We start from the raw sequence: 15,477 nt of genomic DNA, 5'->3' as shown, positions 1-15,477 counted from the left end.
TTTGATTCCACCACCTGGTAAGTATCAAATGGGTATGACCATTTGGTTGAGCTCATGTGACTCCTATTACACTGTCCACAAATGAGCTGCCTCCCTGCGGTTACATTCAGGCATTTCTGCTCATCACAGTGCAAGTAAACTGACCCCTATTTGCCCGACAGTGCAGAGGATAGGACTGCGTTTTTTGCAGGAATCATTCTTTGGGACCAAGGCATATGCACATCCCCATTCCCGCCCCACAAAACAAAGCGGGTAGCTGGCATTATCCAAGCACGCTCTTCCTCCCATCCTTGAAGCCCCCTGCACACGGATCTGTGGGATTTACAAGTTCCACACAGCTTCCCTGTATTCCCCTTTTATATTTGCCAATTTGTCCCTTACAGGATGAATCTGGTGTATCTACTGTATATAAGTCATGGGGGGTCCACCCAGGGCTGGCCACAAATAGGGCTTCTACAGATTGGGCTAACAGGTAACATACAGTCTGATTCCTGTGTAAATGTATAGGAGCCTTGTGAAATAGGTTCCCCTCTAGCCCAGTCAAGTTTACAGTTGCGACAATGCAAAGTAATACAGTTACATACGTGATCTCATACATGTCCGCAACACGCAAGTATCAATCTTATTACTTTAAGTTATACAATTTTCAAAAGTTATATTGTTAACCCGAATGCGTCAGCTACTTCTGCTTGCAGTCTTCACCTGTTTTGGGGAAGGCAATCTGGTCACTTTAATTCATTCATTCATTTCTTTGTGTAATTTCAGTGGGTCCAATGTTTCCACATACCTTTCCCTCTTATGTCTAGACAGGTACAGGTGTCTCCACTAATTATAACTTCATATGGCCCATTCCATTTTGGTGCAAACCTTGGTTTCTCGGGTAATGTTTTTACTGGGACGTGACTTCCCGCTGTTGGGACGTCAGAGAGCACTTCAAGCTCTCTCTCTGTGCGTCACTTTCTTCCTAATTATCTTTTACTAATTTGCCCATCCCTTTCAGTTGGGCGCTTAGTTCCAAAACATATCTTCTGATTTTATCTTTTAGTGGATCTACATCAGTCCCACCTGTTATGATGTGTTCTGGTAATTGCATCGCCCTTCATGTCATCAATTCATAAGGAGTTAATCCGGTTGTCCGGTTTGTGGTAGCTCTTAGCCTCATAAAAATAGTGGGCAACACTTGTCCACATTTTTCCCAATGTTTGTATGGCTTTAGCCAGTGCATTCTCAAGTGTTCTATTTGTATGTTCCACCATTCCAGAACTCTGTGGGAGGTAAGGGATCTGGAATTTTCATTTTAACCCCATCAAATGTTACGCCGTTGCTTAAGAAGGGTGCCAGGCAAAAGGCGGGGAATTATAGGCCGGTTAGTTTAACGTCTGTTGTAGGTAAAATGTTAGAATCTGTCATTAAGGAGGAAATTGCGAGGCATCTTGAAGGGAATTGCTTGATAGAGCAGACGCAGCACGGTTTCATTAAAGGGAAGTCGTGTCTGACAAATTTACTGGAGTTCTATGAGGATGTGTCTAGGGCGGTGGATAGAGGAGAGCCGGTGGATGTGGCCTTTCTAGATTTTCAGAAGGCGTTTGACACAGTACCTCACATGAGGTTATTGCAGAAGGTCGAGGGACATGGAGTTGGGGGTAGGGTGTTAGCGTGGATAGAGGATTGGTTGTCAAATAGGAGGCAGAGAGTGGGGGTCAACGGGTGCTATTCGGATTGGCAGATGGTGACTAGTGGAGTGCCCCAGGGGTCGGTGCTGGGGCCTCAGCTATTTACCATTTATATAGATGATCTGGAGGAGGGAACCGAGTGTAGGGTGTCGAAATTTGCTGATGACACCAAGATTGGGGGAACGGCAAATTGTGCGGAGGGTGTGGAGAGTCTGCAGAAGGATCTAGATAGGCTGGGCGAATGGGCCAAGAAATGGCAAATGGAATTTAATGTTGGCAAGTGTGAGGTGGTCCACTTTGGTAGGAAGAATGGTAGGAAGGACTATTACTTACGGGGCGAAAAACTGCAGCAGGCGACGGTGCAGAGGGACCTCGGGGTCCTTGTGCATGAGTCGCAAAAACCCAGCTTGCAGGTGCAGCAGGTGGTCAGGAAGGCGAATGGGATGCTGGCCTTCATAGCGAGGGGGATTGAATATAAAAGTAGGGAGGTCTTGCTGCAGCTGTATAGGGCATTGGTGAGGCCGCAGCTGGAGTACTGTGTGCAGTTTTGGGCGCCGCACCTGCGCAAAGATATTTTGGCCTTGGAGGGAGTGCAGAGGAGGTTTACTAGGCTGATACCGGAGTTGAGGGGGTTGAGCTATGAGGAGAGGCTGAATAAACTGGGCTTGCACTCAAGCCCAGAATGAGGGGAGGGGAGATCTCATTGAGACGTATAAGATGATGAATGGGATGGATAGGATAGAGGTGGAGACTCTTCCCGCTCAAAAAAAGACAGTAGGTCTAGGGGGCACAGCCTCAAGATAAAAGGGGGGGTGGTTTAGAACGGAGTTGAGGAGGAACTTCTTCACTCAAAGGGTGGTGAATCTCTGGAATTCTCTGCCCGTTGAAGTGGTGGAGGCTGCCTCGATAAATATTTTTAAGACACGGGTTGATGGGTTTTTGATAAGAGAGGGGATTAAGGGTTATGGGGAGAAAGCGGGAAAGTGGAACTGAGCAGCGACAGATCAGCCATGATCTTATTGAATGGCGGGGCAGGCTCGAAGGGCTAGATGGCCTACTCCTGCTCCTATTTCTTATGTTCTTAAATTGGCACACTGTTTTTAACCACCTTTCCGCTGAAGTGTGTCCCTTGGTCCAAATCGATTTGTAGGAGTACTCCCCATCTAGGGATTACTTCTTCTGCCAATATTCTACTCACCTGGTGAACTGGTCTATAAGAACCAGACAATAGGTTTTGCCATGGGATTGTGGTAGTGGCCCTGAGAAATCCATTTGCAGATATTCCAAGGTTCCCTTTGGTCGGGGCTGGTGTCCCATTTTAATTTTCATGGGTTGACCAGGGTTGCATTGTGCGCACGTCACGCATCGGTGACAGCGCCGGGTTATGTCTCTTCCCATCCCTTTCCACCACCTTTCCTTTCCTATACTAGTTATCATGGGCTCTCTTCCTGCATGCGAGAGTCCATAGTGTCGTTCCAATAGGGTGTTTTGTATGCACTCTGGTGCCATTACCTTATCTTCTCGTCTCCAGACGTTATCAGTCCCTTTAATCACTCCCTGTGCTTACTACTTTCCCTTTTCCTCTTTCGAGACATCCTCATATAAGTCCCAAATATCTAGTTCGTCTCCTGTCTGTTCTGTAAATGCTATTGGCAGCTCGCCAATTGTCTCCTGTTCTCAGGCTGCTCTATCTGCGGCTTGGTTCCATTTGAAATTTAAACAGTCTGTGTTATCTCCTCCTGGTGCACTGTAATTGTCATTACTGCAGCTTCTTGGTGTTTCTCACTAGCTTTTAACAATGGCTCAATTCTTTGTTGGTGTTTAATAGGAGTTCTTCCCATGGTTATGAACGCCCTTCTGCCCCATGCTGTCATATAGTCGTGTTTTATCCCAAATGCATCTCAACTATCTGTATACATGTTTACTGTTTTGCCTTCAGATAATCCTGGTGCCTGTGTGAGTGCCACCAGTTCTGCCACTTACGCATGTAGACCTCTGTCAATTCTTCCTGACCTTACTGTTTCAAGTTTGTTATTTACTACTGCCCACCCTGTCCGGGGTGATTTGTGTGAACCATCTACAAAAAGGATCTCCTCAGCTGTTGTTCAAGGTACATCCTTTATCCTACCTTCTTCTACGTTCATATCTATATCCCCACAATTGTGTGCCTCTCCTGTGTCTAAAATCCCTTCTGCTGGATTATGAGGCAGGAGGACAGGTTACCATTTAGCCCTTCTCATGTTTGAGATGGATCTTAGCTTTCCCATATTCAGCATTTCCACCAAGGTATGTTTGGTGTGGAGGATTATATTCTCTACCATTATTATTGGCTCGCTAACCTTTACGGCCCAGGCAGCGCGATCCAAGGCGGCTATGCACCTTGGCAGTCCGGTGACTACTGGCCCTTCTGTGGCTGAATAGTAACCTACGGGTCTCCTTTTGTCGCCATGCTCCTGGTGTTACCACTGCGGAACAGAACTCTCCCTCTTTACTGCAATGGATATGGAAGTCTTTATTGGAATTTGGTAATCCTAGTCCAGGGGTTGATATCAGTTCTGCTTTTAATTTGTTATCAGCCTCTTCCTGCTCGGGTCCCCATTCTACAGGATTTAAGACTGGCTTTCCCCCTTTGACTAGTCTTTGTATAGATACTGCCAATTTTGCAAATCGCAGGATAAAACATTGGCTATAATTAAACAGTCCCAGCACCTTTCTGACCCTTCTTACGGTGACAGGCCACAGCATTTGTTGTACCGCCTTCTTTCGGGCTGTTGGCATTGCATTTTTTTTAAGCCCTTGGGATATAAGGTGTGCTGGGTACAGGACTTGTGTTTTCCTGATTTGTGCCTTTTTGGGGCTTATCTTTAACCCTGTGGTTTTTAGTTCATTTAATACTAGATATCGTGTTTCCTGATTTGGATTCTGATGGTATAAAGATATCACCTACACATCGCAGGATCGTGCTACCCTCCGGCAGTTCTACCCTGTTCAGGTTGTCACTCATTACTCGATGGAAGATAGCGGGACTGCAGTGGAATCCCTGCAGTAGGCGAGTCCAAGTGTACTGTTTGTCTCCCACTGTAAAGGCGAATTTGTCTTGAAATTCGGGATTCGAGGGTAGGGACCAGAATCTGCTGGCTATATCCAACACTGTGAATATTTTGTGCTCCTGAGACAGTCCATTCAGGATTGTCGAGGGGGTTGCTACAACAGGGTACAACTTGGACGTGACTTTATTGAGTCCAATGTAATCTATTGTGAGTCTATAGCTTCTGTCAGGTTTGCTCAATGGCCAGGCTGGGGAGTTAGTGGTGCTAGTGGTTTCCCTCAGAATTCCTTTTTCCACTAACACTAACTATCTCCACTACAACTGCCTCTGCTTCTGGTTTAATTGGGTACTGTTGGTGGGGCTTATGCTCTGGTCCAGGTACCTTTATTGGATCTGTTTCAGTTAAGATGGTATCTAACTTTGTTTTAGCCCATATTCTGGGGACAGAGGCACAGATGGCTCTGAACCCTCCTGTCTCTAATACCCAATTTCTGGTGGTGGCTGTGGCCACCTTAATAGTTTCGAGATGACTTGTGAGTTTCCCTATTCTAGTTTCCCAACCATCCTGTCTGGGCCAGATTAATTCTCCCTTTCCACAGTCTATCAAAATCTTATATTGTTTCATTAAATTATTTCCCATTATTGTACCCTCATTATTTTTTTAACACATAAAACCTCATCGGTATATACAAACTATTTATTTCTACTAATGTAGTCTCGCTCAGGTAGGCAAGTCTTTTGTTCCCTCCTATCCCTGTTAGGTAAATCACTTTACTTGTAGTGGATAAGGGTAGGTCAGTGACAGATATGGATGTTCCTGAGTCCACCAGCATCTCACATTGCCTGCCCCCTACACATAAATCCTTCCCTCCTTCTTACCCTTATGAATAGGGGCTGCAGACCGTCAATCTTGCTGACCTCGGAGGTTCCTTAGTTCCTCCGATTCTACTGTGTTCCTGGATCGGGTTGGGGGTCTCCCATGTTTGTCCCAACACACTGTTTCTGTGTGTCCATTTTTATTACAGTGACTACAATGTTTCCCACTGCTTCCAAATTTGTTTCACCTTCTTGGGACCCCACAGTCCCTCGCAAAGTGCCCTTAACGGCCACAACTGTGGCACGTCAGTTTGGACTTAGTTCCATTCCCATTATTGTAAACGGGCACTCTTTCTAGCCTTACTCTTGTCTGGGATTTCTCCTCTCCACTTCCTAGTACACCACTAACCCATTCTACCAATTCATCGTAATATTGGGACATAATCATTCCCATTTTTAGGATGGTTCAGTGAACACTAGAGAGCCCATCCTTGAAAGCCTGGATGAACACTCGATCCCCACAGCCTGGATTTCCTTGCCCTGAGCATTCCTGGTATACTTAGAACAACCATTCCCTGTATTCAGACGCTCCTTTCCCCTTTAGCTGCTTGATTGTGGTAATTCTGCTCCAGTTAGTAGGAGCATTTCCTAAAATTCTCTGAATTTCTGTTTTAAACTGGGTGAAGGATGCCTGTTGGGCATTTGTTACTGCTGTTAGGGTGACTGCATGTGTCCAACGTCCCCCACAATAATCTTGTGTTGGAGGAGTGGCGAGTCCACCTGCTACCTGCTTCCACTTATCCACTGGACAGGCTGCCCTGACCAGTTGGTGTATGTGTCTCAGGTATAGTTGGTGTCCGATCCATGTTGTATCTAATTCTTCCCTGAATTTAGTGTTTGCACTTCTAGGTTGTAATTTACCCAGGGAAACCATTATCTGCTGTCTTTCACCTGGGGTGAATGGTTTATAATTCGCTTTTGGTTGCGCATTTGATCCCCCTTGGGTTAGTGGTGCTAAGTTGTGTTCTAGTGCTTCCCACTCCTCTGCAGGAGCGGTTGGTCCCTGTCATGTGGACTCATAAGAGATAGAGGAACAATTTCCCTTCCCCATCGATTCTCTTCTAATACTTGGTTTCATTTCTCCAGTTCCCTTACTCTGGATTCAAACTCTAATCTTCTCTTTATCTTCACTCCACTTTTTAATAGAGGGGACTACTTGTTCAATTAGTCCCGCTAATTGATGTACAAATAATATCCCTGCCTTCTGTGTCTTGTTTCTCTTTTCCCCATCTATTCACTTTCTCTGCTGTTCTAAGGTCTGAGTAGCATCCCAGTCATCCCTTTGCACCTTCTTTATTAACGCTTGTCTGTCTATCATGTACACTTCAATAAGAGATCCTGCAGGTCCCTCTTCTTTATCCGCCATCTCGCAGACTTCACCACCTCCAGTGACTATTGCCTCCTTGGCACCGTATGGCCATGATTACTTCCCAGCAATGTGCTTCTCCACCATCAGGGACTTCACTACCCCCAGCCACTGTTACTACTCTAGCACCGTGTTTCACTACCGTCTCAGGGTTTCAATTTATACTCACGGCTGCCACTATTACCGCCTCAGCAATGTGTTTCTCCACTGGAGTCCAGCTCTAGGTCAGAGTTGATCAGCTCCTTTTTCCGCACCGCTTTACGACATTGACAGTCCAGTATCCAACTATACAAACTTTCATGCAAACAGGTGGCAACTCTGCATTTGTTCACCACTACAGAGTTTGATGTTACCAGACCTTTGCCAATTGTGCTTCACAATTCTAAGTGCCCTTAGTGCTGCTACACCCACTTCAGGGTCCTGACCTTCGCATGGGGGATTTCCCCTCTTAACAACCGGTCTAAGGCTGCGCATTTGAGACAGGCTGTTCCTCATCTTCTAGTTGGTCAGCACAAGTAACAGTTACTTATCACTATACCATCAGCAGTTAGTACTTATCTCTATAATACCATAAAATACCTCTTAATTTTAACCCCTTTTAAACTGTATTATTGACCTGGTCTGATTCCCACAGATTCAGTGATCTCAACCCCGGCTTGTCGGTCATGGTCAATCAATCAAATTTACCAATAATGAGATCCTTCCTGACTATATCAATTGTTGTGGGAAATTTACCACTTCAGAGTCAGACTTGGAGGTTCAACAAAACAGTTTCATTTCGGACAAAGCTTTGGGAGAAAGCACTGGTACTCCACAGTACTTGGCAGCTACCTTCTCAACTACACAATGGTAGTTGCATCTTTATACCTTTTAAACAATAGCTAGTACGTACATTAGTCATTAACACATCGTTACAAGTTGAGTAGGCAGATACAGACAATTAACACATTGGATGTGGACAGTTAACACATCATGTATATTGAATGGATACATTCATGCTATTATATCCTCTATCAATGACAAATATACATTTATATATTTATGTCCCCATCAGTGGCTGACCTTACTATCAAACTCATTGTTCTGGGTCTGCTCTTATCTCAAGTCTTAAAGTGCCCCAGGTTTGACCAGTTTCCTGCAGCAATTCAGATACTGCAAGTTTTAACTCTTTGTGCAACCGTCTGTGCCCAAAGCCAGTGCCTTTTAATGCCCCTTCCCAGAGTCCATTTTGTGCGCCGGGTAACCATTTTGTTGTCCATTACTATAATTTCATCATAATACATGCAATTTATTTTCATACTAATAAAGCAGCTATAACTTAATATCAATAAAATGATGCTAAAGAAGCCAACTCAGCTCACAATAGAGTTTGCTGGAGCATCCAGACACGCCAATGAAACAGGTATTTAACATATACTTCAGTTAAGTGAAATATTTCAAATAAAGTAAAGTTTCCATATTTGTGATGAATACTCCTGGGATACTTTATGGTTCTTTGGCTTTTTCTAAAAGATATAAAAACTACTTGATTTCAAAAATGAAGCTTTCAACCCCATCTTGACATATAGTACATCAAGTGCTACACCAAGGAGTGACATGGCAGATTGTTACAGTAAAGGCAGAGAAAATGGAAGAGTTTAAAAATTCAGTTATGCTACTTTTCACGTTTGATTGACTTTGTGGAAATATGTTATTGAAGTACCAACTATACAGCTCAACACAATATAATGAAGTAAGTTTAAACAAATACTAAAGCTTGAAAGCGTGTCTAAACCATGATTGCTGGGAGGTTTTGACATCAACTGTCCATTATTGACTCCGAACAATGGATTGAGCTCCAAAGGTTGCATGATCATTGCTTTAAAGGAACAATGTATCAAAGATAAATGGGTATAGTAACATAGAAATTAGAATTCTAGACTGCAGAGGCCACAGAGGTGAGTTTATATCCCACCATAGTTCAGGAAGATAATACCACCATATTAACTAGCAGAGATGCAGAACACATCAAACAACTCAAAACTGGAAACTGATGAGGCACTGTGGGCCATCAGCAGCAGGAATTCTAGTCACCATAATCTGTAACATCATGGTTTGGCATATCCCTCACTCGAACATTACTATCAAGCCAAATGATCAATCCTGATTCAATGAGAATGTCGGAAATCAAAACAGGAGCAGCACCAGATGTCCTGAATAATGAGGTGCCAACCCGGTGAAATTCAAACACAGGATTACAAGCAAGCGAAAGAGGGAAAGCAGCATGCTATAATCAGAGCTACATTATTCCAAACCAACATGTCAGATCAAAGCTCCACAGCCAGTCGAACGGTGGTGCACAATTAACAACTAACCGGAAGAGGAGGTTTAATGTGCAGTTCTATGCTCAAAGATAATGCAGCCCAGTACAACCACCTAAGAAATGCTGGAACATTTGTGACCATCTTCAGCCAGAAGTGCCGAGTGGATGATATTTTTCTCCCTCCTCCTAAGGTCCCTAACTTCACAAATGCCAATGTTCAGCCAAATTGATTCACTACATGAGATTGAGGACACTGGATATCGTAATGGCTATGACACTGATGCAATCCCACTATACTGCTTAAGACTTGAACTCCAGAATTAGTTGTACCTCTAGGCAAGTTTCTGCAATACAACTATAAAACTGACATCTACCCAGTAAAGAAGAAAATTGACAGTTATACGCACTCACAAAAAGCACAATTAATCCAATCTCACCTATTAACACTCAAACATCAGGGAAACTATGAAAAGAGTGTTGACAATGCTACTAAGCAACACATTCACTAATAACAGCTTGTCAATGCTTAGTTTGGGTTCTACCAAAACCAGGCCTCACTAGAGCCATGGTCCAAGCATAGACAGAAGAGCCAAAGTGGAATGGGGGAAAGTCTCCACAGGCTGGAGCCATATCTTTCACAAAGGAAGATGGTTCTGCGAAGACATCTCAGCCCAAAAACATCTCCGCAGGAATTCCTCAGTCCAATGACTTCAGCCCAATCATTTTCCACTTCAATATTCACTTCATCATAATGTCAAAAAGTGTTGTTTTTTGATAATTGCAGGATCTTCACTTCCATTCACAATTCCTCAGACACTGAAACAGTCTGTGCATGCATAAGCCTAAAGGACAACCTTTAGGCTTAGACTAATAAGTGGCAAGTAACATCAGTGTCACATAAGTACTAGGCAATAACCATCTCCAATACAAGAGGGTCTAACCAGTACCCTTTCACATTCAATGGCATAACTACTGTCAAATCTCTAACCACAATATCCATCATGGACACAAAGCTTTACCAGCCCAACTGGATAAATATGGCCAAAGCAGGAGACCAGAAAAGAATATTCTGCCGTAACTAAACTCTTGACTCACAAAGCCTCTCCACCATCGATGATGTATAGACAAGTGCAGTTCCTGCACCACTCAAGATGATCAGCATCAATCCAGGACAAAATAAACTGCTTATTCAGCACCCCATCCTCCACCTATGCAGTCTAATCAATTAACAAGATATATGGCACCAATTCAGCAAGGTTTCCTCAAAAGCACATCCTAAATTGATAACCTCTACAGCCTAGAAGGCAGCAGGCACATGGAAATGCCACAATTGGCATGTTTCCTCCCAAGCCACAGATAATCCAGGCTTGGAAGTAAATCATGTGGTCAAGGTCTCTAAATTACCTAATTAACAGTACTGTGAATCTCATACCACATGGACTGCAGGCATTCAAGGAGGAAATTCACCAACACCTTCTCAGATACAATTAGGGATGGAAAATAAATGCTGGTCTGGTCAGCAACATTCACATCCCATGACTTAATAATAAGAGCCAATCTACAGCCACTCACCTTTCTTCAGTCACACACAGTCCATTTTTTAGTGCAGGGATTTAACTGTCAAATTCCTTTATAGCCTTCAATCTGGGTAATTTCACTTTTGAATTACACAAAATACACTATTCTCTCATTTCTGCTACATCTAAATAGATATTTGTATAAAAAGTGGCTGTACTTCAAGAAATTCTTTGTTCATTAATTTTCTGGATCTCATTATTTCCTCCCACCTCAGGTGCCATTCCCATATTTCTCATTAGTAAAGCAACTGGTAAGAAATACAATTTCATTTAATGTCAAACAGGAACCCAAGAAGTGCTATAAAGTTCATGAATTAAGTATTGTGCTTCGAACAAGGGAGGATCTTCCAATACCAAGAAGGTAATGAGGGCAGTACAGTCTACACGGACTTTAGAAAGGCCTTTGACAAGGTACTGCACGGTAGGTTGTTGCATAAGATTAAATCTCATGAGATCCAGGGTGAGATATCTAAATGGATACAAAATTGGCTTCTGTGGTTGTAGAGGGTTATTTTTCAAACTGGAGGCCTGTGACCAGCAATGTGCCTCAGAGATCAGTGGTGGCTCCATTGTTATTTGTCATTCATATTAATGATTTGGATGAGAATATAGGAGGCATGGTTAGTAAGTTTGCAGATAACACCAAGATTGGTGGCAATGTGGACAGTGAAGAAAGTTATATCCAATTGCAACAGGACCTTGACCAGTGGGCTGAAAAATGGCAGATAGAGTTTAATTTAGATAAATGCGAGGTGATGCATTTTGGTAGAGTGAACCAGGGCAGGACTTACTCAGTTAATGATAAGACACTGGGGAGAGTAATAGAACGAAGAGACCTTGGGGTATCATGTTCGTAGCTCATTCAAAGTGGAGCCACGGATGGACAGAGCAAAGAAGAAGGTATTTAGCATGCTTGGTTTTATCAGTCAGAACACTGAATACAGCAGTTGGGACGTCTTGTTGAAGTTGTACAAGACATTGGTAAGGCCACACTTGGATACTGTGTGAAATTGGGGTCACCCAATTATAGAAAGGATGCTATTAAACTAGAAAGAGTGCAGAAAAGATTTACTAGGATGCTACTGGGACTTGATGGATTGAGTTATAAAGAGGCTGGATAGACTGGGACTTTTTCCTCTGGAGCTAGGAGGCTGAGGAGTGATCTTATAGAGGTCTTTAAAATAATGAAGCACAGATCAGCTAGATCGATAGTCAATATATTTTCCCAAAGGTAGGTGAATCTAAAACTAGAGGGCATAGGTTTAAGGTGAAAGGGGAGGTGTGCTAAAGTGTTCAGAGGGGAAATTTTTTCACACAGGGGGTGGTGAGTGTCTGGAACAAGCTGTCAGAGATAGTAGTAGAGGGGGTACAATTGTCTTTTAAAAAGCATTTAGATAGTTACATGGGTATGGAGCCAAAGGCGGGAAATTGGGATTAGCTTAGAGGTTTTAAAAAAAAAGGCGGCATGGACAAGTTGGGCCAAAATACCTGTTTCCATGCTGTAAATCTCTATGACCTATTACCCAAACTGGACAGAATTATCAGAAAATGCTGCTGTCTCAGTGGCAATCATTATCTCATCTTCGGTTAACCTCACACCGGTGCAACATCTCAAGTTAACTCAAAATACAGCAGTCATCCATTACACTTCCAATTCTTTCCTTCTAGGCTGCAAATATATAGAATCCCTACAGCGCAGAGAGAGGCCATTTGGCCCATCAAGCCTGCATTGACAACAATCCCACTCAGGCCCTATCCCTGTAGCCCCACCCTGCTAACTCCCCTGACATTAGGAGGCAATTTAGCATGGGCAATCTGCCTAACCTGCACATTTTTGGGCTGTGGGAGGAAACCGGAGCACCAGAGAAAACTCATGCAGACACAAGAAGAATATAAAGTTAAGTTTATTTATTTGTCACAAGTAGGATTGCATTAACACTGCAATGAAGTTACTGTGAAAATCCCCAAGTCGCCACTCTCTGGCACCTGTTCGGGTTAGCATAGTCAATGCACCTAATCAGCACATCTTTCAGGCTGTGGGAGGAAACCCATGCAGACACAGGGAGAACACGCAAACTCCACACAGACAGTTTTCCCAAGCCAGGAATTGAACCTGCCTCCTTGGTGCAGTGAGGCAGCAGTGCTAACAACTGTGCTACCCTGTCAAACTGCAGCCTTCGCCTCTGGATGGATCGAACCACCAACCATTCAATTAACAGGCAAACGCCATAACCAATTACGCCACTTAGACTTAAACACACAGACTCGAGGAGAACGAGCAACCCCATACAGACAATCACCCGAGACTGGAATTGAAGCTAGGTCCCTGGCACTGTGAGGCAGCAGTGCCAACTATTGTGCCACCCACAAATACATAGAAGTGGCAATCATTCATATCACCTTTGGCGATCAACCTCTCACTGGTACAACTTCTTCACTCTATAGTTAACTCAGAATACAGCAGTTATTATATTTCTGAATTCTTCCTAGGCTGCAAATATATCATTCTGGACATACTCCATTGTGTTAATATATTCACATTGTGTTGAGATGAAGACTCATCACTCACTCTCATTTTAACATTCTTTCTAGCTCATCAGAAACCTAGCTCTTCACCACCTTTTTCCCTTCACCTGCTCCACAATCTTCAGACTTAAACCTGAATCCCCGGTTTACTGTGTCTTTTGTTTCATTCTGTAACCTGCGGTGTCCTGCACAGATGCCGTGACCTTTACTCTGTGTCTCAATATCAAGATCTCTCCAGTCCCTCTCCAGGAAAATCAACTCCTGCTCAGAATCAAAAGTCATTCAAAAAGTCCAGCAAGAGGTGAGACATGATGGTGGAAAAATCACAGGTGACATGCCAAACGACAGATCTAGGTGACATACTGAACAAGTTCCTCAAACACAGGCAACAAATTCATTTTAAATCAGAGATATGAGCAAGTCCATCTGCCTGCCTGATCTGTAATCATCAGAACTGGAGAAAACAAAAGAGAGGATAAATGATGTTTCACTCACCAGTTCATGACATGTAAAAATCCTTATTGTAAAATTCTTTTCTCTCGCATGTGACAGTGTTATATTTAGACCCGGTTGCTCCACACAGACAACCAAAGAGGATTAGAAATATAATGTGGCTTAAGTGATTGACAGTGAACTCCCAGATTCGCAGGAAGCTATGAAAGCAAATTGTTTCATCACTAATGCATCTCGGTCTCACTTTGGACTGATAATCTGTAAAAAAAAACTGTTTCATGCGATTGCTGTTGATGAGATTCGCACAGGAATTCGACGAGGGAGCATTACAATGGAGTTCGGAACGCGCTTTCCAACACTGAAGACAATGAATAGCAATCCTTTTTTTAAAGAAAAAATGGAAATGATTGCAAGATCCAGAACAGGAATTTCACCTCACCTCGATTCTTACAATAATTAAAGACTGTAACAAAATTGCTTAATCCATGAATGCCACTGCTGCCTTCCTAACTTAATAACGGTCCCCTCTCCTGTTCTGAGCCAAGCTCCAAGCATGGATTACAGTGCTATACATCCAGCTGCTTAAACATTTGTTCAGTGCCCGCACTAATGTGCTCATTTGAACAAATGCTCGCTGAACAAATAAATAAAGCATCTGTAAAAGTGTCACTTTCTTTAACCTCAAAATGTTCTGGACTTCGATATATGAATTAAATAAATCCTGTTACTGGTCTACATTCTCACAGATTTTTTTTTAAATCGCAATATAACGAAGAAAAATGTGGGTCACATCATTTGGGTGGTGAAAGGTAAAAGTCGAAGCATTTGCCATGAATTTAAAGTTTCTCTCACGTTTCCGATCAGATGTAAAGGTTTCTAAATCCAGACTGGGATCACACTGATTAAATGTACTGGACAGTTCGCACGTCCCGCGACTTCTCCACATGTCCCTTTCCAATCCCGCTTATTTTAATAAAATATTTATTTGTTTAACACGAAGAGTCCTTCAAATTCACAATAATTTGAAAGCAAAAGATCTCCCGCCCACACCTATTCTCATCTTTTTAACAACAGCAATTAAAACATAAATAAATAATACACCAGCAAGAAATTACTCACAAACTGGAAAATAAACATCCAACCTGCGGCAGAAAGATCACCTCCAGAAACAGTTGCAACCTCGCACAGGATCAGGACACCCTTCGTCCTCTGCAACTACCTCGTGCCTGCGGTCCGCCGCCCCTTCCACATAAAACATGGAAAGCAACTGGACTCTCTGACACGCTCCTGATGGCTGTCAGTGCCGGTGCTGCAGCCGAGCGGAGGGGCTCCAGGACCTGCGATCCGCACTCCGGGTTTCTGAGATTTCCTTCAGCAGCTTCTCAGGAGCCAACACAATCCCCCGGCAGGAAGGCTGGCGCCTGCGCACAACGCGCCCAGGGATGACCTGCTCACCTGCAAGCTGGTGTCCCACTTCTTCCTATAAAACACACAGGGAAACCTGAACAAGAGAGAATAAATCACACCGCAAACAAGATACCCAGAAACATTTAGATCATAATTATAAATGCAGTTGATCTATCACTGCAATTACACCAACATCATTAGCGATATTAAATATAGAATCACAGTGGCACAGGAACTGGGCATTGAGC

The 15,477-nt window shown here is 43.3% G+C and overlaps 1 protein-coding gene across 1 annotated transcript in view; it reads right to left on the bottom strand.

Annotated features, from left to right (window-relative positions):
- LOC145350199 (zinc finger protein 385B-like) overlaps positions 1-15,118 on the bottom strand; it is a 266,767-nt gene extending 251,649 nt beyond the window's left edge. Inside the window, exon 1 of the mRNA XM_080199263.1 lies at positions 14,942-15,118. The gene's annotated coding sequence lies outside the window, so the exon portion shown is untranslated. The remainder of the gene's footprint in view (positions 1-14,941) is intronic.
- Between the last annotated feature and the right edge of the window lie 359 nt (positions 15,119-15,477).

Source organism: Carcharhinus amblyrhynchos, chromosome 11 (genome assembly GCF_965287045.1).
Source record: "Carcharhinus amblyrhynchos chromosome 11, sCarAmb.v2.hapA, whole genome shotgun sequence".
NCBI classification, from domain to species: Eukaryota; Metazoa; Chordata; class Chondrichthyes; order Carcharhiniformes; family Carcharhinidae; genus Carcharhinus; species Carcharhinus amblyrhynchos.
Note: the sequence above shows the minus strand (reverse complement) of the source record. Positions and strands in the feature narration are given on the sequence as shown.